Below are 24820 nucleotides of genomic sequence, written 5' to 3'. Positions count from 1 at the left end.
TTACAGGAGGATAACATTGATCTAAATTAATGTGCATTAATCAGAATGGCAGTAAATGTAGCCTATAATCAAAGATTTCGTTTTCAATCCTTTATATCTACAAGCAACAGTCCAGCATGGCGCTTTACAGCATTTAAAGAAAAATAGGAGTTGAAGGGAAGAAAGGTCCACATGCATGTACACACACACACACACACACACACACACACACACACACACACACACTTCTGCATACATGCTACATGTACAGTAACGCCCCTCCTACACTTGCACAACATATACATGTAAGGATACAAATGTGCACACATACAGTAGACCTACACACATATTCTGAAAATGAACAAAGAAGCATTTGACCTTGAAGTGTGTACAGGGGAATTGTGTTTGCTACGGTATGTGTGGGGGGGGAGCAGTATATCGAATTCCAACAAATCACTAGTGTCAGGCGATTCAAAAAAGAGAAAATCTCTGAAGATTATTCAACCCTTAAATCCTCTCAAATTACCCCGGCGGCACATGGCCACATCTGCACATTATGATAATAACCAACAGCGTCTGTCTGTCGCAGACGGCCTGACGTTCACGTGTTCCTTTTGTTAATCCAAGGGCGACTTGGTGTCGCCACACTACTAAATGCTGCACATTATAAAAACATTAGGGCGATAACAAGACTGTGGCGTTCGTGGGGAAAACAGCACCTGCTCTGCTCTCATCCTGCAGATGTCTGACTTTATTTGCCAGTCATGGGCAGTATATAGGTTTAAGAGTCATTCCTAAGTGGATGGTCCATTAACACACATTATGCTTACTGGCTAACAGTGTGCTGTGAAAGCCAGCCGCATTGCAGGAGAAATCTAATTTCAGTCAAGGACTCACTCGGGTGAAGGATTCTTCTGGACAACGCTGCCAGTTTTGCAAGGCAGAAAGGAGGGATCTCTATCATTAGATCCATCAATCAATTAAACGACAAATTAAAGCCATTAGTGTACATTAAATAAGGGGTTGTGTGTGTGTGTGTGTGTGTGTGTGTGTGTGTGTGTGTGTGTGTGTGTGTGTGTGTGTTCAGTCTATTCTGAGCTCATTTATTAATGCCCAATGTGTCTGGATTTGTGAACGTCCTCAGCATGTGTGTGTGTGTGTGTGTGTGTGTGTGTGTGTGTGTGTGTGTGTGTGTGTGTGTGTGTGTGTGTGTGTGTGTGTGTGTGTGTGTGTGTGATGCTATGTACATTTAGCAAGTTAGCTTCTGTTAGCTAGAGCAAAATTGCAGAAGTAATTTTCAATCAACCAACTGTCCATTAACAACAGTGCACAGTTACAGTACAATGACACCTCTCCTTTTTTTTAGCTTAACAATGCTGCACATGCTACCTACCCAACCGGCTCACGAGCTAGGCCGGGTCTAAATGGTTTATTTGGAGTTACCTCCACAGAGTTTCACCGTCTGATCTCACAGAAATACGTAAAATGAGACAACCAATCCGCTTTGAGGAGTAGGGCGGGGTGGATGGGTCGAACTAAAACGGGACTTTCACCCAGGAGGCCGCTGTTTGAGCCTGTGTGAAACCAAAAGTCAACGTTTAACTTACATACGTAAGTTAAAATACATACAGTAGCTTACTGAACTTACGTCACGTAGCATACGTAACGTATTTAACTCACATACGCAACATACTTATTTCAACCCAAACCATTGTCTTTTCCCAAACCTAACCAAATAGCTTTGTTGCCTTAACCTTAATTTTGAGATCATGTTGCTCTGTGGTCACGCTAGTCAACAGGAGCTAGGTAACACAGATTAAGGAAATAAAGAATCAATCTATCTATCTATCTATCTATCTATCTATCTATCTATCTATCTATCTATCTATCTATCTATCTATCTATCCAGGGTGTGATTTGTGAAAAATGCAGAGGAGGGGGGAATGTTTTTTGATCATGTACAACAAAACAACACATGCAAGAATTAAATCCCCTTTCAATACCATGGATATAGTTCCGCTCGGCCACACTTATTTGTGAACTTCAATATAAAACACAGCGCTTAAAAGTGGAGAGCGGATTTTTCTTTGCGGCTAAAACTAAATATTACTTACTACATTCGTTCCTTCAGGAGTGTTTTAATCCAAACCACCATTTGTTTCCTAAACTTAACTAGTCGTTTTGGTACCTAAACCTAACTATCATCACCGCATGATGCTCACGTTTTCTGGCTAAACTCAACTTCACGGCCCCTGAAAGGAGCACCATCTGGCAGTGCCTGAAGCCGGTTCTCAGTCACCTATTGGTGGCTAAACAATATATATATATATATCCTTCAATGAGATCAATCGTATCACGTTATAGCACTTTACTTTGTTTAAAAAACTTTTTACAGGGATACATAAGAAATTTAAAGCAGCAAAAAAAATATAAATAAAAATAAAGAATAAAGAATAAAACAACAATAGAAAGAGGCAGAGCAATTGACATCAAGTGGAATAGGCAGTTTTAAACAGATGGGTTTTGAGTTGCAATTTGAAATCGGGGAATGAATCGATGTTTCTGAGTTGGGGTGGTAATGAATTCCAGAGACGGGGAGCAGAGCATTCAGTCGCTCTGCTCCCCGTCTCTGGAATTCGTGGTGGTGAGATGGGCGACAGACAGGTGTATGGAGGAAGAGGATCTGAAGGAGCGGGAGGCAGTGGGAACCTGGAGGAGATCAGACAAATATGGGGTGGGGGTGGGTTTGGGTGGCCTTGAATGCAAACAGGAGGACTTTTTTAGGTATACAATATATGGTCTATTTGTGAAGTAGCATTGATCACTTTGAGGTGGAGATGCATTTTGTCCCCACCAGGAATATAAATAATTCAGCAGAGAAAGGGATATTTACGTATCTTTTTTTTTTTTTTTTTTTTTTTATCAATTTTAATGCTTCAAGTGAGAGTTTACAAACTTGTCTGTTAGTGACAGAGGACAAACAATTACAGGTTCAAAGGGCAGGAGTAAGCTTGTACATTTTAACGTCGGTAGTCCCCAGAGAAGAAGATGGTAATTTCATGGCGCAGATTAGAACCGACCAAAATTGCTGAATGTTAGATGATTGTGTCAAATTGGTTGTTATTATAAAGTATCAGAATTCAACATGGCATCATGACTTTGCGTAAATATACACGCCACTTTCATAAAGCCAAATGGTGTGTTATTGTATGCATGTTCAGCTATCCCATGCCTACGCTGTATGCAGCTGATGTAAACATACCCACCACGTGGCCTCGCCACGTTGCGTGTTATCGCGAGAACGCGACGTACTATCGCGAGAACAACGTCACACGCCTGTTAAAAAAAAAAAAGAACACAGGGAAAGGCTTTAGTAACAAAACAGTGACAAAAACACGGAAAATAACGACAAAAACACGCTTAGGAAAACAATAAATTTAGGTTTAGGAAAGAAACATTGGGTAAGGCTTATTAAAAACAAAACGGCTGAAAAATCGCCTACCCAACCTCCTTACTCAATCCCCCGTTCCTTTATACTACTCGCTACGGCGGAAATTGACTCGCAATGTAGGTCAATAGCGGCCGATTTGCGTTGATATACACGCAAAAATGCGATTATGCGTCTTGATAACACGCAAAAACGGAATACAAATTGGCGTGTCATACGCCAATTCATGAGATCAGTCTGCAGAATTAGTTCCATCATAGTGTTAATGGTGTCAATAAACGTTAGCTGACATTGTCGTCCAGTAGCTAGCTCAGAGATTATCGGCTAATTAAATTACTGATTTAATTACTTAACACTTTTGCAAGGCACCGTATAACATTCTTATTAGGGGCTGAGCCCCCCTAAAGGTCTGCTCCTAGAATCGCCCCTGGAGAGACACTATAATTGAGTCAAGTTAATGCACTGGCATCTCACGTGCATCGACCCACTCCCTGCTAATGTCCTATAGCGGCTTGACTTCTTCGACTTACTACAGTAAGTGCACACCTACAACCACGGTAAGATCTAATTAGATAAGAGAGCATTCACTCCAGCTGCACGCTGAGACATTGGTGCTGTCGTTGAATGCAGCAGTAGTAACGGTAAAGATGGTATAATGAAGTCACGCAAATGATGGATTTCTTTTTTTTCCCCTGTGTAGCCCAGAAATGCAGTCTTCTTATCTTGTTATAACGAGAAAACGTCACATAGTGTTTCATTTTATGCATGGCAAAAACAGAAATTGGTTTCATTTTAATTCCTGCATTAAAATGAGTTCACCCGCAAGTAGCTGCCGCGGAGATAGAAGCAGAGTGTAGTTATAATTGAGCAGTTTGGATGAAGTGTCGAAAAGCCTTTGAACAGACTGCATCACTCATGACTTCTCGGGAAACAGACGTAATAAATCTTTCGACTAATGGCTTGCTCTCACTGTTCCCTGTGCAGACGTACACTAAAGTCTTGATTAACAAAGACCGAAGACAAAGGCTCTCCTATATCATCTTGGATTTTAGATTAGTTGGCAAATATGCTCATGTCAAACAATAACAATAGAGTGTATCCATAGAAAGTGGTGGCTGTGGCTGTGGCTGTGGCTGTGGCTCGGGAGGTAGAGAGGGTAGTCCACTAAACAGAAGATTGGGGGTTTGACCAGCTGATCCAGTCTGCATGTCGAAGTGCCCTTGGGCAAGATACTGAACCCCAAATTGCTCCCAAAGGCTGTGCCATCAGAGTGTGAATATTTAGATTAGATCATAATGATCAGATTTTCACCTTGTATGGCTGCTTCTGCCATCACTGTATGAATGTGTGTGTGAATTAGAGATATTTAGAAATAATGTTCGGGTTCGGGTCGGGCTCGGTCACATCAGTGCGATAAGGCATTGAACATTTTAAATTTTAAACAGATAATTCTGTAGGTATATCTTGATGCCTGATGGGCTCGGGTCGGGTTCGGTTGCTGCTCTGTCAGACGCGGGCCGGGCTCAGACAGAAAAATGCGGCCCGATCCGCACTCTAATGTGAATGGGATGAACGTGGCCTATAGTGTAAAGCGAATAGGAAGGCGCTATTTAAATGCAAGTCCATTTACCATTTACTATTTGATGTTGTTGATGCTATACAGCTAATGGAAAGCTTAGAAACCCCCATGGAACAAGTTGGCCGGTTGACACTTTAAATATTAATACAATGAGGTATGTTTTGATTAAAATCTAAAACTATCTAATTTAATTTTATGAAAGAGAAGAGAGGATAGGATAGAGGGGAAAAAATAAGAAGAGGGGAGAGGAGACAAGACAAGACATAAAGAAAAAAGAAGAGGAGAGAGGAGAAGAAAAAAAAAGAGATGAGAAGAAATGAATAGAGAAGAGAAGAATTTTTTTAGAAAAAGGAGCCCCACTGTGAAAAATAAACGCATCAACACCCTCAGGATTTAATTTTCATGTTCAGTTTCTTTTCTCGTGCTTTGATGCAGCACTTGCTTTGAACAGCCTTCTTCAAATGTGACTTTATCTGCCGCTGGCTTTCCCTTTGGCCTGTTCATCCCTCCGCACACACACACACACACACACACACTCCCATCCACTGGTACTTGTCACAACAAGTTCACAACTCACTTATTATACCTCTGCATTAACCACTCTGACTTGCTACCTGCTACATTGCAGTAGCACACATAGAGACTATAGGCTACACACAAACATAATAACAGCAGAGTGACCATCCACTGACTCTGTCACTGTTCTGACCTCACAGTGTCAATGTGCATTATATATGTTTTAAGTGTTTATGTGTTTGTGTAGGCATGTATGGACATATTCATGTATGTGAGTGGGATTTGTTAGTGCATCTTTTATGTGTAGGCTGAACATGATCAGCATTGGAATCCATTACTGTGTAGCTCAAAGTGCAACGATAACGTAGGAGTGAGTGTTATTCACTGAGCAGAGCTCCGTAACATCAGTCCTTCCCCTGGCCGTCACACTCTGTGGAGGAAGAATGTGTGTGTATGTGAATGTCAGGGGGAAAAAAAGCTTTGCTCACTAACTCACAGAGCTCGTGAGAATAAAAAATGATCGATACTATGGCCTTTGTTGTTGCCACCTGAAGGAAAGCTGCTCCACCCTAGGGAGTCGGAGCTTAGTGGCCTGCATCAGAACTTAAGCACCTCACTACTGCGTGTCAGTGTGTGTGTTTGTGTTTGTGTGTGTAGGGGCAGCGCACATACAGCTGCAGGGGATGCAGTTCATCCTACATACTGCATAGTACTCCAAAGATACATAGTCTGGATGGAAGACTTTTTACAGGATTCATTTACAGGATAGGTCCGCGTTAGCCTCGTGAGACCGTCCTGATCTGGCGAGCTCCAGTTCTCCAATCGCAGATCAGTCTGGCATCTTGAGGCAGAGAAAATTTGGAGCCGTTAGCCAAACGACCGGGCCAATCAGCGTTGGTTTTGAGGTGGGTTAGGTGGTGATAGACCGATGGTTTATCCAATCAGCTAACCAGTATTATCAGCCAGCGGTAGCCCTAATTCTGTTAGCCGCTCGCTAATGCTTTTTTTCTCTTGGATCCTTCTTTTGGAATATGGTCCGGGAACCTGAAATGGTGACTTTTATTCCTAAATTCTCGTTACACAAATGGCAAATATCCTTTACCGACATGTTGCTTGCATGCTGAGCTCACGAGCTATGCTCATCCTGCAGCAGCAGGGGCGGGCTTGTGGTTGTATTTTCATACGCTTTGTGGATCTGATTGGTTGATTTGGCCCGTCTATCACCAACATAGGTGATAAACAGATGGTTCATCCAATCAAATAACCAGTATTCCGCCCCTTCCCAAAAGTTCTCCAACGGAAAGTTCCCAGATGGATATGCCGAGCAAATGCGAAGCAATCCATCTGGCGGAGTCAGGTTAGGTCCGTGTGACCCGAAGTTCCGCCGGATGTCCCACACATTCCACTTTCTTTTTGTTTGATCAGGTCACTCTGAGAAACAGCAACCAGAACCTCCGAGCTAGCAAGCTAACATTACACGCTGAAAACAAGACAGACCTGCTTTGTTCTTTTAGGGAATGATTGTAAAGATTTACAAAGAATGGCGCGACGCCTGCGACCTAGTTTAGTTCAGGCAGTCAACTTGAGCTGCACTGCTGTACGCAAACGTGACATGCCTCACGCTCCGTATCATTTACCAAACACACCAGCCTCAATTTGGCGGTCTATTTAAGCTGCACTATTTCCCCATCTCTGCCTTGCCAATGCTGCTGCTGCTCTGCAACTGTATCGCTGCCTGCTTTCCGCCCCACCATCACCACCCCAGCATTCACCTGCAGGCTCCCGCCAGGGGGGAAGCTACTTCATCATCACTCCCCAATATCTAATGTAAACCCAAACTGCGGGGAGTGATGAGGTCGGAGTCTGGCCGCCAAACACAACGTTCTGCCGTTATAATAAACATTTTAAACGTGAGTTGTCTGACTGAAATATGTTTACGGCATTTACTATCTAACTGGGACGTTTTGGGACCCATTGGCGGGGATTTGCTATGGGCAAAATACACAACCAATACACTGGTAAGAGCAAATTACATTTAACCATGCATCCAGCTAATTTAAATAGCTCACGTTACTTTATTGTGTGAACAGTTAACTTCATTTAATATATTATGTGAGGTTCTCTTTAGCGGGATGCAAATGTTCCACCGAAGCATGTTCCATCCGAGACCATTTTGCAGGAGCTAAGCGGTGCTGAAGACGATTGTGATTGCTTTGAAGAAATGCAAACAACCCAGAGCATTTTTTCTTTTCTTCCTCCTATCCATGAGTGTATGTGTGAAGGGGCCAGACCTTACTCCACAGAGCAGTGGAGATAGGTCTGGCAATGCAGGACTCAAGATTCTTAACTCTTCACTTCTGTCATCTCACAGAGCATAAAGAGATGAAGGGAACGCAGATCCGATAAGATGATAAGTGGAAGAGAAAGCAGGAAACAGGAAACAAAGGGAGTCAATGGCAGAAGTTGTGTTTGGGGTCATTCCTCCAATCCCCTCGCCAAGCTTTGGTTTATCATTCATTCACCAGACGTTTGTCTGTCTTCCCTGCCTGCTTGGCAACATCAATAGCAGCTGCCAGGAGTTTTTTTCCCTCCCTCTCAAATCACACCACGCAGACAGACACACAAACCTGCACGCAGAGGATTGCGGTTGTAGTAGTTGTTGAACTGGGCATATTAATAAATGCTGCTGATGTGGAATCAGAGGTGACAGATGAGGCAGGTGAGGAGGGGAGCAGGGAGATGGGGCGAGGGGGAGGGAGACAAGGGGAAAGACAGGGGGAGTAATTAGGAAAAGCATGTGGGAAGGAGACGGGAGAGATGAGACAGAGAGCAGAGAGTGGAAAGGTGGGATGAAAGAGAAGGTATAATAGGACCGATGGCCCCTCATTCAGTAGGGAGTGTGATTCAACTGCTGGGATGAGACGGATGAGGGGCCAAACTGTTTATGGCCCTTTTACTTTCATTTTTGCTCTTGTCCTTTTTATCCATGCTAGCAGCATGGCTCCAGGGTTAGCAGGGTCAGTCGGCCAGTTGGTCGTTTCACCACTTTGGTTCTAGTCTATATCCACAATTTTCCACTTCCGGGATTGCTCCGTTGCCACAAGAAATTCCGCCATATGGCCTTCTTTTCGGCCGGAGGTCTGTTACCTTATGTTTTCTTTGTGTTGGAATTTTAAACTCCAGTGGATTTCTGAGGACTATGGTTAACTGCTCCTCAGATCTCTGCAGGGTAAATCCAGACAGCTAGCTAGCTATCTGTCCAATCTCAGTTTTCTGTTTCACGACTAAAACAACTTTTGAACGTACACGTTCCACCAAAACAAGTTCCTTTCCGAGGCTATTTTGCAGAGGCACTGGGGCACTGGAGCACTGAAGAACTGTGTGGCGCTTAGCAGCGCCCAAGGCGATTGTGATTGGTTTAAAGAAATGAAAATTAACCAGAGACTGTTTTCCTCCCATCCCGGAATGCTGTGTGAACTCGCCAGACCCTCCTCCGCACTAAATATCTCAACGTTTGGCAAGATTGCCTTGAAAGTTGCTGCTGACATTCATGCTCCCCTGATGATGAATACTAGTGACTTTGAGGATCCCATGACATTTCCTCTAGCACTACCATGAGGTTGACTTTTGTGGGGGGCTGGGGTTCTTTTTTTTTTTTCAAAGATTATTTTTGGGCTTTAATGCCTTTAACTGATAGGAGAGCCCTAGACAGGGGGGAGAGAAATGGGGAATGACATGCAGCAAAGGGCCGCAGGTTGGAATCAAACCGTGGCCGATGCGGTAAGGTCTGACCCTGGGTACACGTGGCAAACGCTCAACCAGGTGAGCTAACAGGGCGCCACATCTTTTGGATTGATTGCCATGAAATTTGCTACAGACATTCATGTTCCTCCCAGGATGAATTGTAATCACGTTGGTGGTCCTTTAACTTTTAAATCTAGCACCATCATCAGGTCAAAATACTTGGTGTGTGACCTGCAAAACTCAACTGTACTTTGCATTTAGTGCTAATTAGCAAATGTTAGCATGCTAAACTATGTTAACATTATTCCTGCTTAACACCAGCATGTTATCGTTTAGGCCAAAGCACTGTGCACTGTGCCTAGAAATTCCTACTTCAAACTTCAATTTACGCTGAGGAAAACCGAAACCATCCAGAGGTGATGTTTTCTTATGGAGGTAACATCCTGTGCCAGGCTACAAGAATGGGTTCCTTCTTCTTTTCTTTCTGTCCTTCTGGGAAAGACATCTGTGTATCTCTCTCTCTCAGCTGGACACTGCCATCTGTCTTGTTTCATCAAGGTCTCTGCTGGTTTTCTCATTTCTCTCATTTCATCATCACGCCATTCTCTATTCAGGTGAGACGAGTCGAGATCAGATGCTGTGCCTCGATGGGCAGGTGTCTCTTTGCATCTCAGGTACCAAACGCTTCATATCATTCAGTAGTAAGCATAGTGATTGATCTACGCTGCAAGTGAGTTCAAAATTCTAATCAAATTTAAAAAACCCAATCGCACATCAACTTTTGGTTCTTGTAGAGGTACCGTGTAAAGAACCTTTGCATGTTTTCGTAAGTCTACAAACATTATTTTAGTTCCTTGTAGGCAGTGGTGGATGAAGTATTCAGATCACTTAAGTTAAAATACTAATAGCACACTATAAAAATACTCTACAAGTAAAAGTCATGCATTGAAAATGTTACTTAAGTAAAAGTATCTACCGTATTTTTCGGACTATAAGTCGCTCCGGAGTATAAGTCGCATCAGTCAAAAAATGCGTCATGAAGAGAAAAAAAGGGTTAGGGTTAGGGTTTCAGCCCACGATTAGCCAATTAGCCGATTAGCTTTCTTTGTTTTCTTCATTGCAGTAAGAGTCACCTTTTCGCCAGTCTCCCTCATAAGTTTCTCCCTCATTTCAAACTCTCTTACTGCTGCTCGATTACCGTTTTCGGGGCTGCATATTTTACTACCTGCAGTTTGTTATCTCTTTTCTTTCTCAGTTGTCTTTAGGAGGAGCGTTCTAGTTGTCACAAGCCTAGAGCGCCCTCTCGCGGCTGTAGGTAATGTTTTCAGTATGAATTAACATGTAAAAACATGTTAAATTATATATATTTTGATATATAAGTCGCACCTGACTAGAAGTCGCAGGACCAGCCAAAGTAGGAAAAAAAGTGCAACTTATAGTCCGGAAAATACGGTAAGTATGATCAGGAAAATGTACTTAAAGTATTAAAAGTAAAAGTATTTAATGTTTAATAATCTAATCATTTCAGCTGGATTTGTAGGCCGTTATATTGTTGGGTAGTTTAATTTAAACATTGTATTTTATAAAGTACATGTGATTTGTGTGCAAAAATCTTAATTGTAATGTAACTAATACCTAAAGCTGTCAGGTTAATGTATGGGAGTAAAAAGTACAATATTTCTTTCTGAAATGTAGCAGAGTAGAAGTAGAAAGTAGCATGAAAAGAAAAGACTCAAGTAAAGTACAAGTACCTCAAATTTGTACATTATTACAGTACTTGAGTAAATGTACATAGTTACATTCCACCACTGCTTGTACGTTCACCCTCTTGCTAATCGGGAACCACTTGTTCTAACAGATTGGTCTTTAATTGGCAAGTCTAATGCTACGTTTACAAAGTGGGCCGGCTATTTTCATAAAAGGACATTTCAACCTCTCTGTTTTCAGAAAAGTGTTTGTTTATATGTACCCGTGTATATATGCCGTCAATGCAGTCATGAGCACGCCAGACCTGTAGGTGGCGGTGTAACGAGGAGCTCAAGCCCACATTAGCCAATCAGAATCCCGACAATAGCAACAACAGCAACCAATCACGTCCTCTTTCTCTCTCTCGGCTGCCTAAACCTCCGTTTGTCTCAGTTTACATGCAAACGTGCAAACAAAGTTTTCCAAAATCTCCACTTTGGCCGGAGTTTTTAAAAATAATCGTATTCTGTGATAAAAACGGGGTTTTTGTGTAAACGAGAGGCCAAACCGCAAGAAAATATCTGCGTCTTCCCTTTGTGTAAACGGGGCTTTAGTGATTTAAGAGCAACAATCACAACTGATCCAGACCTGTCACCTCCTCATGAACAGGTGACGGTCATCAGGTTGAAACAAAAGATTTACAACACGTTTGTGTAGTTAAGAGAGTTTGGTAAAACACTGGTAAGAACAAGCGTCACACCAAAAATACAGAAAGTTTTGATATGAGAAAGGATTTAAAAAAAAAACTCTTGCATGAAGCTCATCGGCCTTTAAAACAGACTGTAACTTTAACCTCCAAGGTCTCTCACATTGCATTTGTTTCCATTTCACACCAAAGTGAAAGAACCGACCTGAAGAAAAACTTTCTACAGAGACACTTCACTGCAACTAATTACACACTGTGTCAGGCTGTCTCTGCCAGCTACACAATTTGACAAATGTGTTTTAGGGTGAGTGAGTTTGTGAGGGAAGGGGAATGTCCTTGGAGCAAAATTGTAATGCCATAATGATGTTAGAGTACCTCCAAAGTAGTGCTCTGATATCATCCACTGGGACTGGAGCCAGACTGGACAGTCAAACACTGAATAGCAATGATACTTTCCTACATGTTCTCTCCATTTGCTTTGCTCCTCTATTTTCTTATCTTTTTTAAATTGCATTTCCCCTCATTTGTCTGTGCTTCTCTCCATCCCCATGAAGCTGCAGAGACTGTGCCCCTGCAACCTAAATTAACACCCTCATCTATCTAGCTGCCTCCCCATCCATCTTCACCCTCTCATTTGGCTGTCCGTCCCTGGCTCTCTCTTTCTCTTCTTCCCATCTGCAACTCCCCTTATATTAATTTTACGCTTTTATTTTCTTTTAGCAACACTATATCTATGTGGTTGCTTTTTCCTCCTGTTCTGGCACATTTTGCATCCCTCAGTCCCCCTCCCATTCCAGTTTTATCTCTCTTCCTCCCTTCCTGTGTCCCTCCATCCTTCTGGCAGGATCATTTGGCCGCAGTAGAGGGGCTCTTGTGCTCCAGGTGGGGTGCATTGAATTATGACCACAGGAGAACAAGGATGTTGCTCACACACACACACACACACACACACACACACACACACACACACACACACACACACACACACTGAGCAGCCAATGGATCCATCATTACACCCACTGTGCCAAGCATTTCTCCTATTTTCTTTTCTCTCTTTCCAGGAAAACTATCTGTCATGTTTTGCCAGTCAGCCTTTGCTAGAATGCCTGATCAGATTATAGTGTTGGCACACTGTGACTAAAAAATAGGCTTATATAATATATAACTATGTATAGTTAGTCGGTCAATATTTCACATAAATATGCCCAGAAACACACTCACAAACAGGTCCAGTCCTTTTGAGGTCTGAGTTTCCATGTGACAAATGTGTATCCCATGCCATCTCCTCGTCCACCGGCTCCTCTTCCACACCATTACTCTCTCCTCCTCTCCTTTCTCTTCTCATTCCAAATGGATTAATTCATCTAGCTGATTAAATAGACAGCAGCATCAATAGTTCTTAAGACTGCGCTATCATAATTTTGCCTCTAGGCTCAATGAGGTATAAGAATGCTATTATAACTTGCTGGGAGAGACAGGATAATCATTGTAGCTCAATGGGAGTTTGTGAATGGAAGTCATCTTTCACGGCAGAAATCAGTAAGACATTTTCAACAGCCGAGGAGAGTTTTGGAATAAATTACTGTACGTATTGATATTTGTGTGAGCCTGACTTGAGGGGCAGATTTGTGCGGTTTCTGCATTTATCACAAAATGGAAATAGCTCCATTTTTAATAAGTTCAATCATGCAAAGTAGATAAAAGGTTTTGAAATGCAGCAAACAATACTGATGTAACAAATTAAATTTCTCATTTATCTAGCCACCTACCTCTGCTCCCTAATAGTTTTACCCTTAACAGTTTGCATGGAATTATTTGTTATTCCTGAGAAAGTTATACTTAACTAGCTGGGCAAAGTGGCTTTCTTTAAGTCGTAGCATGTACTTAGGCTGGCATTTTTTCCGGGGACAGGAACACTGATGAAATAAAACCCCGTTTGAATGAGGGGAAACATTGAGATGGAGATGGAGATGGAGATCGTCTGTTGCTCCACGAAGCAGAAAAGAGAACGGTTTTAGGATGTTGTGTGTGTCAAGCTGGCAGTCAAGGTTGAGAAACCGTATTCTTGGGAATAATACTAGAAATACACTTGTTGGATTTTCTGACCTGTAGTTCGCTCCTCATCTCCTCCCCTGCATATGTTTTAACAAAGGAAGTCAGTCAATCTTTCACTTAGTGTGCCCACAAACATGTTCTTATTGCTTGTTGGAGCTGTAGAAAAAGGTCTGAATGCTGTGCTGCTGACCTTGAGTCTGTGCACATCCTGACGGTAGATCATAAAACTGTTTTTACGGAGTTGGGTTTTAATATAATCTTTTATACTCACGTTATCCCTTCCAGGATCGCAGGTTGGCTGCAGCCCATCCCAGCATGCACTGAGCGAGAGGCAACTTATCCTGAAGAGGATGCAAGTTTATCACGGGGCTGACACATACTGTACATGACGGATACAAATACTCACACCTGCCAGCAATTAAAAGCCTCTAATTCATCGAACAGGCATGTTTTTGGACCGTGGCAGGAAACCCACTCTGACACGAGGGATACCACTTACCGCTTTGCTAAACTACGTGTAGTCATCATCAACATTGCATATTGTTACATATTGAGGGTCTAGTCTAAATCCATGACCTTCAACTTCCAGGATTGCTCCGTTGCCACCGGAAATTCCACCGAATGTCCTTCTTTTCAGCCGGATGTCCGTCACCTTACGCTTTCTTTGTGTTGAAATATTAAACTCCGGTGGATTTCTGAGGACTATGGTTAACTGCTCCTCAGATCTCTGCGGGGTAAATCCAGACAGCTAGTTAGACTATCTATCCAATCTGAGTTTTCTGTTTCACGACTAAAACTACTTTTGAATGTACACACGTTCCACCAAAACAAGTTTCTTCCCGAGGCTATTTTGCAGAGGCACTGGGCCTCCGTGCGGTGCCCAAGACTGTTGTGATTGGTTTAAAGTAATGCCAATTAACCAGAGCACGTTTTTCTCCCATCCCGGAATGCTGTGTGGACTAGCTAGACCCTCCTCCGCAGCGCTGTGGAGGAAGGTCTGGCAATGCGAGACTGGGGAGGGTCTAAGAAAAGAGTTGCTATTGAGTTGCATTATGGGAAACGTATGATTCAGCATATTTGGAGCTTCACACATACTAGGGAATTAAAACTTAGGATATCTCAGTGTCTGCTGCTTCGATTTTTGACCAGTCTTCTTTTTAATAGGTCTCTACCCCAACAATACCACAATATTGTCTCCCTCTCTGCGTGTCTTTATTTCTACCTCTCTTTGTCATCTTGTCTTTTTGTCTGTCGAGCAGCTTTGCCACCTCATTGTCGCCCGCCTTTCCTTTCGGTGGGACGCATTCACTCCCGTCTCCCATTCTCATCTGGCCTACAGCATTATAGGCTACCCAAATAAAGAAAGGAAAACACAATTTGTATTCTGGACCACGTCTGTGATGTGAGGGGAGAGCAGAGGGGCGGGGGGAGAAAACAGGCAGCGAGGAGAGGAGGGATTGTTAAAGCCACAGTTTGAAGTTGGTTACATTCATCGTGCATGAGGTCGGGGTGTTTGGGGGCGTTCGCCTACATGGTTGTTAGCAGATTTGTTTCTTCTTAAGGAGGGAAGTTTGCCCTTGTGAAAGACTACACTGTCATCCACTTGTATATCATAATTAGGATTCTTAATTCCGCTGCTACTTGCAATTAGCATTCACCTTGTCGACTATTATTCATCCAACTAATTTTGTGCATCATTACACAAGTGGTTTGTGTATTGATACATGACGTGACTGCAGTGCGCTTGGTGGTTGTTTCGGATCGTCTAAATATAGACTGTGTATCCTCACAGCTGGATAGTGATGCGTTTGGTGGAGTACGAGAGTAAGTAGGCTAGTTATCCGCACGGCAACTCGAGCGCTCATCCATACACTTTTCTCAGCGCTGGTGGCATGGTTGCATGGTGTGTGTGTACATGCATTTGAATTGGCATCCGCACGAGTGAGCAACGTTGGCCCGCACGCATGAGCGTGTACATGGAGGCCAAATTGTGCCAGTATGTGTGTGTTGCCCTGCATTCCTAACCCCAGCAGTGATGCCTGGTCAGCAGCAGCAGCAGCTGACACCCTATTGTCACTTACAGTAACTCCTGCAGTAACAGAGAGATGGAGGGGGTGGGGGCTCCATTGACCTTGCAGCAGAAAACCCTGACAGCTACAGCAGTAGTAGCGCACTCTCGATTGCTCATACATAAAAGGCACTAGCTACAAAAGGGGCTTCCACATCAACACACACAACACACACAACACACACACACACTCCCTCTTGGTGTCTCATGTTCATTCTGACACTCCTTCCATACTCGGACTTGCCTCAGGCCTGTTTGCCGAGGCCAGCGTTCTTACAGAACAAAAGAAAGAGAGTAGGATGGAAAATGGGTGGAAAGGCAAGTGGTTGAGGATGGGATATGCACATTCACATAAAGGAAAGAAATATGCAGTAATTCATAAAGTCACAAAAGACAGAGACACTGTAATTGAGGTATATCTTCAGGGGAGGATCTGAATAGAGTCTTCTATGACGGTATACAACTCCGTAAAAATGCCCCATCTCCACGAGCATACGGCTTCTGTACATAATAAAATAAGTAAGGTACGTTCACATGTTGTTTTTCACTTCCACAGAAAAGCAAGTCCCGTGACAAAAGTCAGGTTCAAAAGTCTTTGCTCCATAGAAACAGGAAAGCCTCATGAAAGCACCGTCTACGCCTCACACTGATGATTATGCTGGCCTCAGCCGGGAGTCACCAGATTGAATATGACACTGAAGTGAATGGGCCTCATGAAGGAGTGCAATATGGGATAAACATTGAAATTGAGTGTTGCTTCTGCTGCAGGCTTTTGTTTATCCTGCTGGATCAGATCACTGATATGAATTCTGAATGAGAACATCACAGTATTTAAACCCTTGAAATGAATTGTAGTGCTTACAAGTTCAATCATTTTCTTTGCTGTATTTCACAGAGGTATGGAGCCTTAGCATTCCATAGCACTCTGTGAGAATAATGCTCCCTGTGAACTAACATTATTTATATTTTGGTCAGGTATCCAAAGACATCAAATCGAATCCAGAACGGTAATGGCAGACTCCATCACTAACAATGAAAACGTCTATGTGTTTCAGAATGTAAATACAGTAAACGGCTATTGCTGAAAAAATGGTGATCATAAACAGTTCTAATTTTGCTGAATCTTCCTTTTGTAAATGTCTATCCTGAGTTCCGACAATATTGTAAAAATGCGATAAATCTGTTGATTCTGTTATTTTTTCTCCAGTCTCTTCTTTTTCTTCTGGTCCTTCTCTGTTTATGAAGTATAGTCATACAGCACACATGTACACATCCTGTAGCAGGAGATATACAGAAATCCTGGAGGTAAATGTAATACCTTTTAATACCATTTTTAATACCTTCTCAATTCTTTTTAAAACCAACACGGCATTGAGTTGCAGGTTTATACGGCAATACGTTTCAATCTCAATGGAGATTCATGAAACTACATTCTCTTGGCCAATAGAACAATGCAGATAGGGAAAGTCAACAGAATAGATTGAGACTCACTGACTTTGGAAACATCTTGCATTTATTCCACCTTCAGAATAAAATTAATAGATGAAATAAAATGATAAATTAAAGCAGTTCAAAGAAACAAGCATTCACTGATGCCATTATAACCACTTCAAGTTAAGTGAACCTTCTTCTGTATGTACAGACACTTCATGCACAAATGAGTACACATGAAAAATATCCCATGAGGCAAGTGAAATACAAGAAAACAGTAGTGCTGCAGCTATTGATTATTTTAGTAATCGAGTATTCTACCGATTATTTCATTGATTAATCGGATAAGAAATACTTTTGGTTTACAGTAAACAGCAATAGCAAATATACAAAAGAGAAGTTTACATTTTTTGAATATAATTCAATTTTTTGTTGCTTAAATTGCATACAATAACAGGGATAGATGCTAATATTTTAAAGCATGGGGATGTGGGCTTCAAGCCCAGCCCTGTTCAGGCTTTGGCCTGAACAAATTGGGCTAGCATCAGATCTTTTTAGGCCTACGCTCTGTTGGGAATGTTTCAGCATAGAGCTGAGCAGCAAAGTAGGTGATAATGCAGAGATTGCACCAGGGAGGAGAGAGTATTTAAAATGTAGAGTCTGGGAATTGGAAATAAAGGTCAGGCGAAAGGGGAGTACAGGAAGAGGAGGAAGCGATAACTTGAAGGAAAACTTCCCCTGGCCTTTGGTCCTGAGGGGCGGGATGCGGCCTTGGATATGACACTAAAGGGGGATTGATGGATATTGTTCACAACGAATGCTGCTTTGCAAGGCCCCAGCTACGGCTCATCTCGCCTAATCTCTGCTATTGAGATGAGCTGCCATTCAGTTCACGGGTAGATAATGCAATTCCATCTGACCATTGACAGTTCGTTGCTCCACATTAGCTTGAGCTGTTAAAAGATAACTCTGCTTTGCATATAGGGCACTGGACCTGAACGGCACTTCTTCCTTTTCCCACTTGTTCTCTTGTGTTGCTGCTGGGAGCTAAGAACTTTTCACTCACTTTGAATAATGCTACTTTGAAAACATTAGATGCGGAACAGGAAACGAACAGGTAAAGAATTTAAAGTGGTGCTCCATTTTTGGAAAGTTCTCTTTTGGATTTAAGTTTTTTAAAACACAAAGGGATGCACTGCGTTTTTCATGGACATTTTTCTAAAATTTGAAATGAAATAATCACATACAATAGGTCTATGTATTGTGCAATGTATTTAAGCATCATTGACCTTTAAAGTAATAGTTGGTGCATTTTGTGAAATAAGCTTTTCAAGAGTTAAATGAGAAGATTGATACCACTCTTAGAAACGAGAGTGGTTTCCATCTTCTCATCTAACTCTTTCACTAGAAAGTGAAAAGCATATTTCCAAAAATATTAAACTATTTCATCAAGAATATTGGATCCATCTTGTTCCTTTTAGAATGGAAGTGTAATCATTGTCAACTGTATATGTAAGAATAAGGTACAGATGTGTTCGTTGATATACAGTAATGTTTCTATGAATGACAAATGGCCTGTTTTGTTTTCAATGAAGACTGTAGCATAAGAAGTGTGTCTATATTAGCTCCACAGTTGTATGATAATGTACCCTTAAAATTATAAAACCAGTTGAAAGTGGCCTTAAATAAGAACCAATGAAATGACTGGATTTGTATAATTCAGCACTGATGTTCAGAACAAATTTGTTGACCAAGTAAACGTTTACTCTTGCATGCTGTTCACTCCCTCTCTATATATACCATGACTTTGTTCCCCAAAGATGGAGGCTTTAAGTGGCTTTGATAAAATAGGTCACATCATCATCCTATTTAATTTTTCTTTCCTAAAAAAAAGAAAAGAAAAAAGATCAAGCTCTATAATAAGAAAAGTCTCAATCCATTTTTGCTCGCTCTCGCTCCCATCTGACCATGGGTTCATTAATGATCTCATTTAAGAGGTCACAGGTTTTCTAATTGGAAGTGGGCTGACTCTTGTTGCACCGGGATGACTTTTGTGACAGTTTAAAGTTAGTATCGACTTTTTGACCTCACTAAAAATAATCTCGCTTCTGTCACCGCTGCACATAGAAACACACCCAACCCTTCAAATAGCTCAACAACCTTTTAGACCTGAGTTCTCCCTTAAGAAACTGAAGTGCTTTGCTTGAAGAACATTTGACTAAAGGGGAGTTACTCTTTAGTGTAAGAGCACAAATGAGCTGCAGCACAGAATACCCTTAAACGCATTTACATTCACCGTTACTGTATGTCTCCACACAACAGAGAACAGCAGAGGAAAGAAAATAGATAACCAGAGGGCAATTGGCAGTGTAGAACAAAAGATAGGATCCTGACAATACACAGGAATACACACAAGCATACTGTACACACGCACACATGCATGCACACAATCATCCCCCCAACTGCTCGCAATGTGTGTGGTTTCACATCAAGTCTGAATGCAGGTCTGAACAATGCAGCCAAGGTAGTAACAGATAATTAATCCATTTCAATGGGCAGTTTCAAGATACATTTTTCTGTTTGTGTATCTATTCCTTTGTGCATTTTTAGCCACGCTAGCGCTCTGGCTCTATTGTACCAATGACATTCCCATCAGCCTCAACTGTAATTTGTGTTAAGTGCTAACTGGCAAATGTGAGTTAACATGCTAAAGTAAGATGGTGAACATGATAAACCTTCTACCTGCTAAATATCAACAAGCAAGCCTTTAGTCATTGTGAGCATGTTAGCGTGCTGAGGTTAGCATTTAGCTCAAAGCACTGGTTACAGCCTGACAGAGCCGCTAGCAGATTCTTAGGCTTGTTTCACATTAGTGCCATTTGAATGAGTCGGAAATTAAACCAATGGGGATTTTTATATTTAAAATGACCCTAATTGAACCTAATTATATTTTAAATGATTTCACACTTTTAGATTGATTTATAATTATTAGAAACACCAGGGCAGATATCTGCATGCCCCATTAATGATAACCATTAAGTGTAAGGAGTCACACTTTTTAGCACAATCTTTCAAAAGAAACCATTGAAGCAAGCCCTCTTTGGATCATTCACCTCATAATATACTAAATCAAGAGCCATTATGTGGTGGTTTAGACAAATTGTGCTGTGACAGAATAGGGGAAGTGCAAACACACACACACACACACACACACACACACACACACACACACACACACACACACACTAGTTTTCATCTCCACTGACACGCCACAAGAGCCACCTCAAACCAGTATTTAGCAGTTAATCAGAGCGCTTAATAGGACCAACTAGACCACATATTGTCAATACACACACAAATATATAGACAAATAAACAGGCTGAGTGAACCCCCAGTCTGACTGTTATGGTGCTTTAATACCTTTCCCAGTCCACCTGTCCCAATCCCACTGACACGGTCTGAAATTTCTCCTTCACTGGTTCTCCATGTGTCCCTAAACACCCCAGCATCAGTACAGCACAGTTTCACACACATTTCCACATACATCCTTTTTCTTCATTGTCTTTCCCACACACTCATTTACACCTCCTTTCCACCTGTCTGTCCCTCTCTCTCTCTCTCTCTCTCTCTCTCTCTCTCTCTCTCTCACACACACACACACGCGCAAAAATATCCCATAGCCACGCTGTGAGGTCTCATCCCCCAGGAGCATTATATCACACCTGGGTATTTCACACTCCAGAGACTCCTCGTTAAATCACTGATTTCCAATGAAATCAGGAAAGGATATGCTACCATGCATCACGCCTGATTTTTATATCTAATGGAGAAGTGGTGATAAAGTTTATGGGGAAGTGAGAGTGGAGAGAGGTCCAGAAAGGTGTAGACTATATGTAATCTATAGTATCCTGTTGTGGGGAAAAAAGAGGAATTCTTTTTAACAATAATGGCTACTTACTTTTTATGCTCTCCTCTGTAGTGGTGCTGATTACATTTTTTCTTTTTATGTATCGGTCTCTCTTCACCAAATTATCTACTGAGTGGTTCAAATCATATCTTTCTGACTATTTCTCTATTTACGATTCGACAAAACATACTTGTGGGTGTACCTCAAGGATTGATTCTGGGCCTTATTCTTTTTTCTATTTACATGCTTTCCAAAGTTCATTATATAGTTTTGTGTATATACAGATGATACACAACTGTTTCTTCCTCTCAACCCTGCTGATTCTTGAAGTGTGGCTGTCCTAAAGGACTGATGGATAATGTGTAACTTTCTCAATTAATGAGGACTTAATGAGATTTAAATAACATTTTCATCACCCAGGCTGGATCAAACCATTTATGTCTGCCTTTGACGCAGATAAAGTTATTAATCCCATTGGAACTGGCACACAATTAAAATGATATTATTCACTTCATAAGGCATTACATGGATTGGCTCCAAGCTATATCTCTGACCTACTATGCCCATTCGTACAAGCTCTTCTTGCATGAACTTTGCTACAGATATTCAAGGTACCTAGAGGATATATTCTACTGACTTTTCCTCTAGTGTCAACAGCAGGTCAAAGTTTTCCCTTACTCTGTGAAAAATCTGAAGCTCTGCTTCCTAAAATTCTTGTCAAATTTCTGCCATATGTTTCTCATCTCTCTTTTTGGCTTACACTCTGTACATTGTGACCTGAGAAGGTATCTTAACCATCTCTCCTCCTCTCTTCCTCACCTCCATTTTTCTCCCTTCTTCATCTCCTCCCTGCCTTTCTAGTCTTACGCACCAACAGCTTCCCCCCCACCCTCCCTACACAAATGTCACTTTCTAATTGGCCTGCATTGGCAAGGCAGGAGAGCAACACTGTTTGGACAGCTGTTAATCTAAGAGGGTTAGCGGTGGCAGAGAGATTGTGGCAGTGGCGGTGGCGGGGAGAGGGATGACAATCTGGAACAGCACTGAGAATGACGCAATGAGGGAGAAAGACTTAGGAGGGAAAAAAGAAGTTTGAGCCTGGTGCAAAATCACCACTCGCACCTCAGTCTGTCCACACATCTGTTATTGTGACGTTATGTTGTGCCAATAAAAAAAAAAAATCAACAAATTAAAATGCATTGTCACTATACATCACAACCTTCTCTACATTCCTGTATAGTATGGACTGTAGGTCATTTTAATGTATAAGCGCATACCCTGCAGTTTCATTCAAGCATCTGCTCCAAAGCCTCAGCATCACCCGCACAGGAATGAAATGGGTCCCCCCCCTCCTTCCTTTCTGTCTTTCACACACATACACACACAATGAAGCACACACACACACACACAGAGCTCGGGGAACCAATCACCATCGCCTGTTTTCAGGTCCTGTTTGTGAATGGGATTTCTTACGGGAGAGGAGGAGGCAGGCACGGCTGCATTTGTAGCCATGCAGCTGCTACGCCGGGGTAACATCAGCATCCCATTCACATTTTTTTATTATTTTTCTCACTCTCTGTTGGCTGCTCTCTAATTCATTTTTAATGTTTTTCTTTCATTTACATTTGTGCTTTTCTTTCCATCTTTTTGAACTCCCACTGACTCTTTTTTTGTCTTTTTTTTCGACGCAGCAGTCGATTGTGTCTGCTGCATCAAAATAACCTTTCTTTTTCCATGCTTTTCTTTCACTTTTCCCCTGACACACAATTATCTTCACCATCATCTAGCCCTGTTTGCCTTTTTCTACATCTTTTTCAATCTCCTCTCATGTCACTCTGCCATATACTGCAGAACAGAGGGCTTTCTCCTCTACCCTTATTCTCTTCTTTTCACCAGTCATCCGCCTACTAAAGCAGCAGCTGATGCATGTAGGGTAATGACCACAACACACACAGACAGACATACTGTAGACACTTACCTCCAGTGACAGGGTCTTCGTCCCGAGTGCTTCTGAATTCTCAGTAGTTGAAGGAAGAGCAGCGGGCTTCTGCCGGCTGGAGAGAAGTGGAGGACAGAAAGAGAAAAAGAGACAGAAAGAGAGAGAAAACAGATAAAAGACAAGAGACACCGGAGAGAATAAGAGTTATGAAGAGAAAGAGAAAGTGGACGAGAGCAGGCGGGCTGTGCAAGAAGAATAGGAGGCTGCTCCGGCTGGCTGGAGGTGAGATGAAGGGGAGAAAGAGAGAGGGAGGGAGAGATAAAGGAAGAGGGAGGGAGAAAGCGAGGGTGCGCTGGATTGGGATAGGAGGGGATTGTGTGATGTTTGAGAGGAGGAGGAGGGATTGCAGGGAATGGAGGGAGAGGAAAGTTGTAGAGAGGAGGGAGGAAGGAAGACTGAGGATGCAGGGACAGAAGAACGAAAAGATGGGTAGAGGGGAGAGAGGAGGGAGCAGCAGGAATGGTAAAAAAGGCAAGGAGGTAGAGAGCATAGAAAACATGTATGTTCATGCTGTGAACAGAGGGGCTTTGATTTGTTGGAAATAAGTGAAACCATCAGACTTCACACAACTCTCTCTGTACTCGGTTCCAACTGTAGCCATTCACAGGCACCAAGAAATACAACAACAACCCACGTCAAGCCGTCCCATGTCGCCGTCCCTGGAGACAATCAATTTCAGAGTGAGGAAAATGTCCTTCCATCCATTAAACCACATTGTAATCCAATCCTGTGTCGGTGTGTTGCGGTACGGATACCGCAATTGACTTTGGACTTGCCGGAGCTGGTGGACGAAGGGCCAGGAGAGAAAAAATAGAGAAGGAGAAGCAAGAGGAGGTGAAGTAAGAAGAGCTAATGTAGTTTTGTAAGAGCTGGTATCACAAAAATCGAATTGGGGAATATTGTATGCTAAGAAAAGGATTGAGTGATAGTGACGTAAGGGCCTTTACAGGACATGTGGGGAAAGGGAAGGGGGGAGAGGGGGGATTGGCCTCTGGCTAAATGTACTCGGATGAAAAGATGGCAAAGAAGAGAGAAAGAGAGGAAAGAAAAAAGAAGTTTGAATGGAGGATAATGATATTGTGAAAACCCACTGATCTGTCATGTGCCTTTCAGAAAGTTAAGGGAGGGTGATGTAAATGGTACCATAATGTCACTGACTGCATGCAACCATTACGAAACAACAAGCCACTGGGCACAGACATGTGAAAGGCCCCCCACCCCTCCTATATATATATAGGAGCAAGACACACTGATTGAAAGTCATGCAAGATAATGGTTGCATCCAGGGCTTTAAAATGTCACCCGCCAACCTGCCAAATGCGGGTCAAAATTAACTTTGGCGTGTAACATTTTAAAGTTACTAGCCAATTTGACCAGGCGATGAATGTAGCGAAGCGTCAGTTTGAATCGTCCGGCTGCAGAAACGACGCGACAAGTTTTGTGTGTCTTTGGCTTGGAAATGTAACCTTTATCTGACAACACTGCTTGTAGCGCTAATCCTACCTATTTCCCATGAACACTAGGTTGTGACACGTCAGACAACCGGTGGCTATGTGCCTAGCGTGCATGGTATTGATTACGAGCTATGCTGGAACGGAGAAGACGAACGGAACGGCGCAAAACAAACCAGAGGATCTGAAATTAAGTAGTAAAGTTAGTGAGGAAAAAAAACAAACGTTGGAAAATCTGATGTTGGCTGGTG

General features: G+C 42.3%; 1 protein-coding gene across 1 annotated transcript in view; it reads right to left on the bottom strand.

The window, feature by feature from the left end:
• The window catches only part of pvalb6 (parvalbumin 6), a 46564-nt gene extending 23229 nt beyond the window's left edge, over positions 1-23335 (bottom strand). Inside the window, exon 1 of the mRNA XM_028599146.1 lies at positions 23098-23335. The gene's annotated coding sequence lies outside the window, so the exon portion shown is untranslated. The remainder of the gene's footprint in view (positions 1-23097) is intronic.
• Positions 23336-24820: the final 1485 nt, after the last annotated feature.

This window comes from Perca flavescens, chromosome 15, assembly GCF_004354835.1.
Source record: "Perca flavescens isolate YP-PL-M2 chromosome 15, PFLA_1.0, whole genome shotgun sequence".
Taxonomy (NCBI): Eukaryota; Metazoa; Chordata; class Actinopteri; order Perciformes; family Percidae; genus Perca; species Perca flavescens.
The sequence above is the reverse complement of the archived record's forward strand: the minus strand, read 5'-3'. Positions and strand labels throughout refer to the sequence as shown.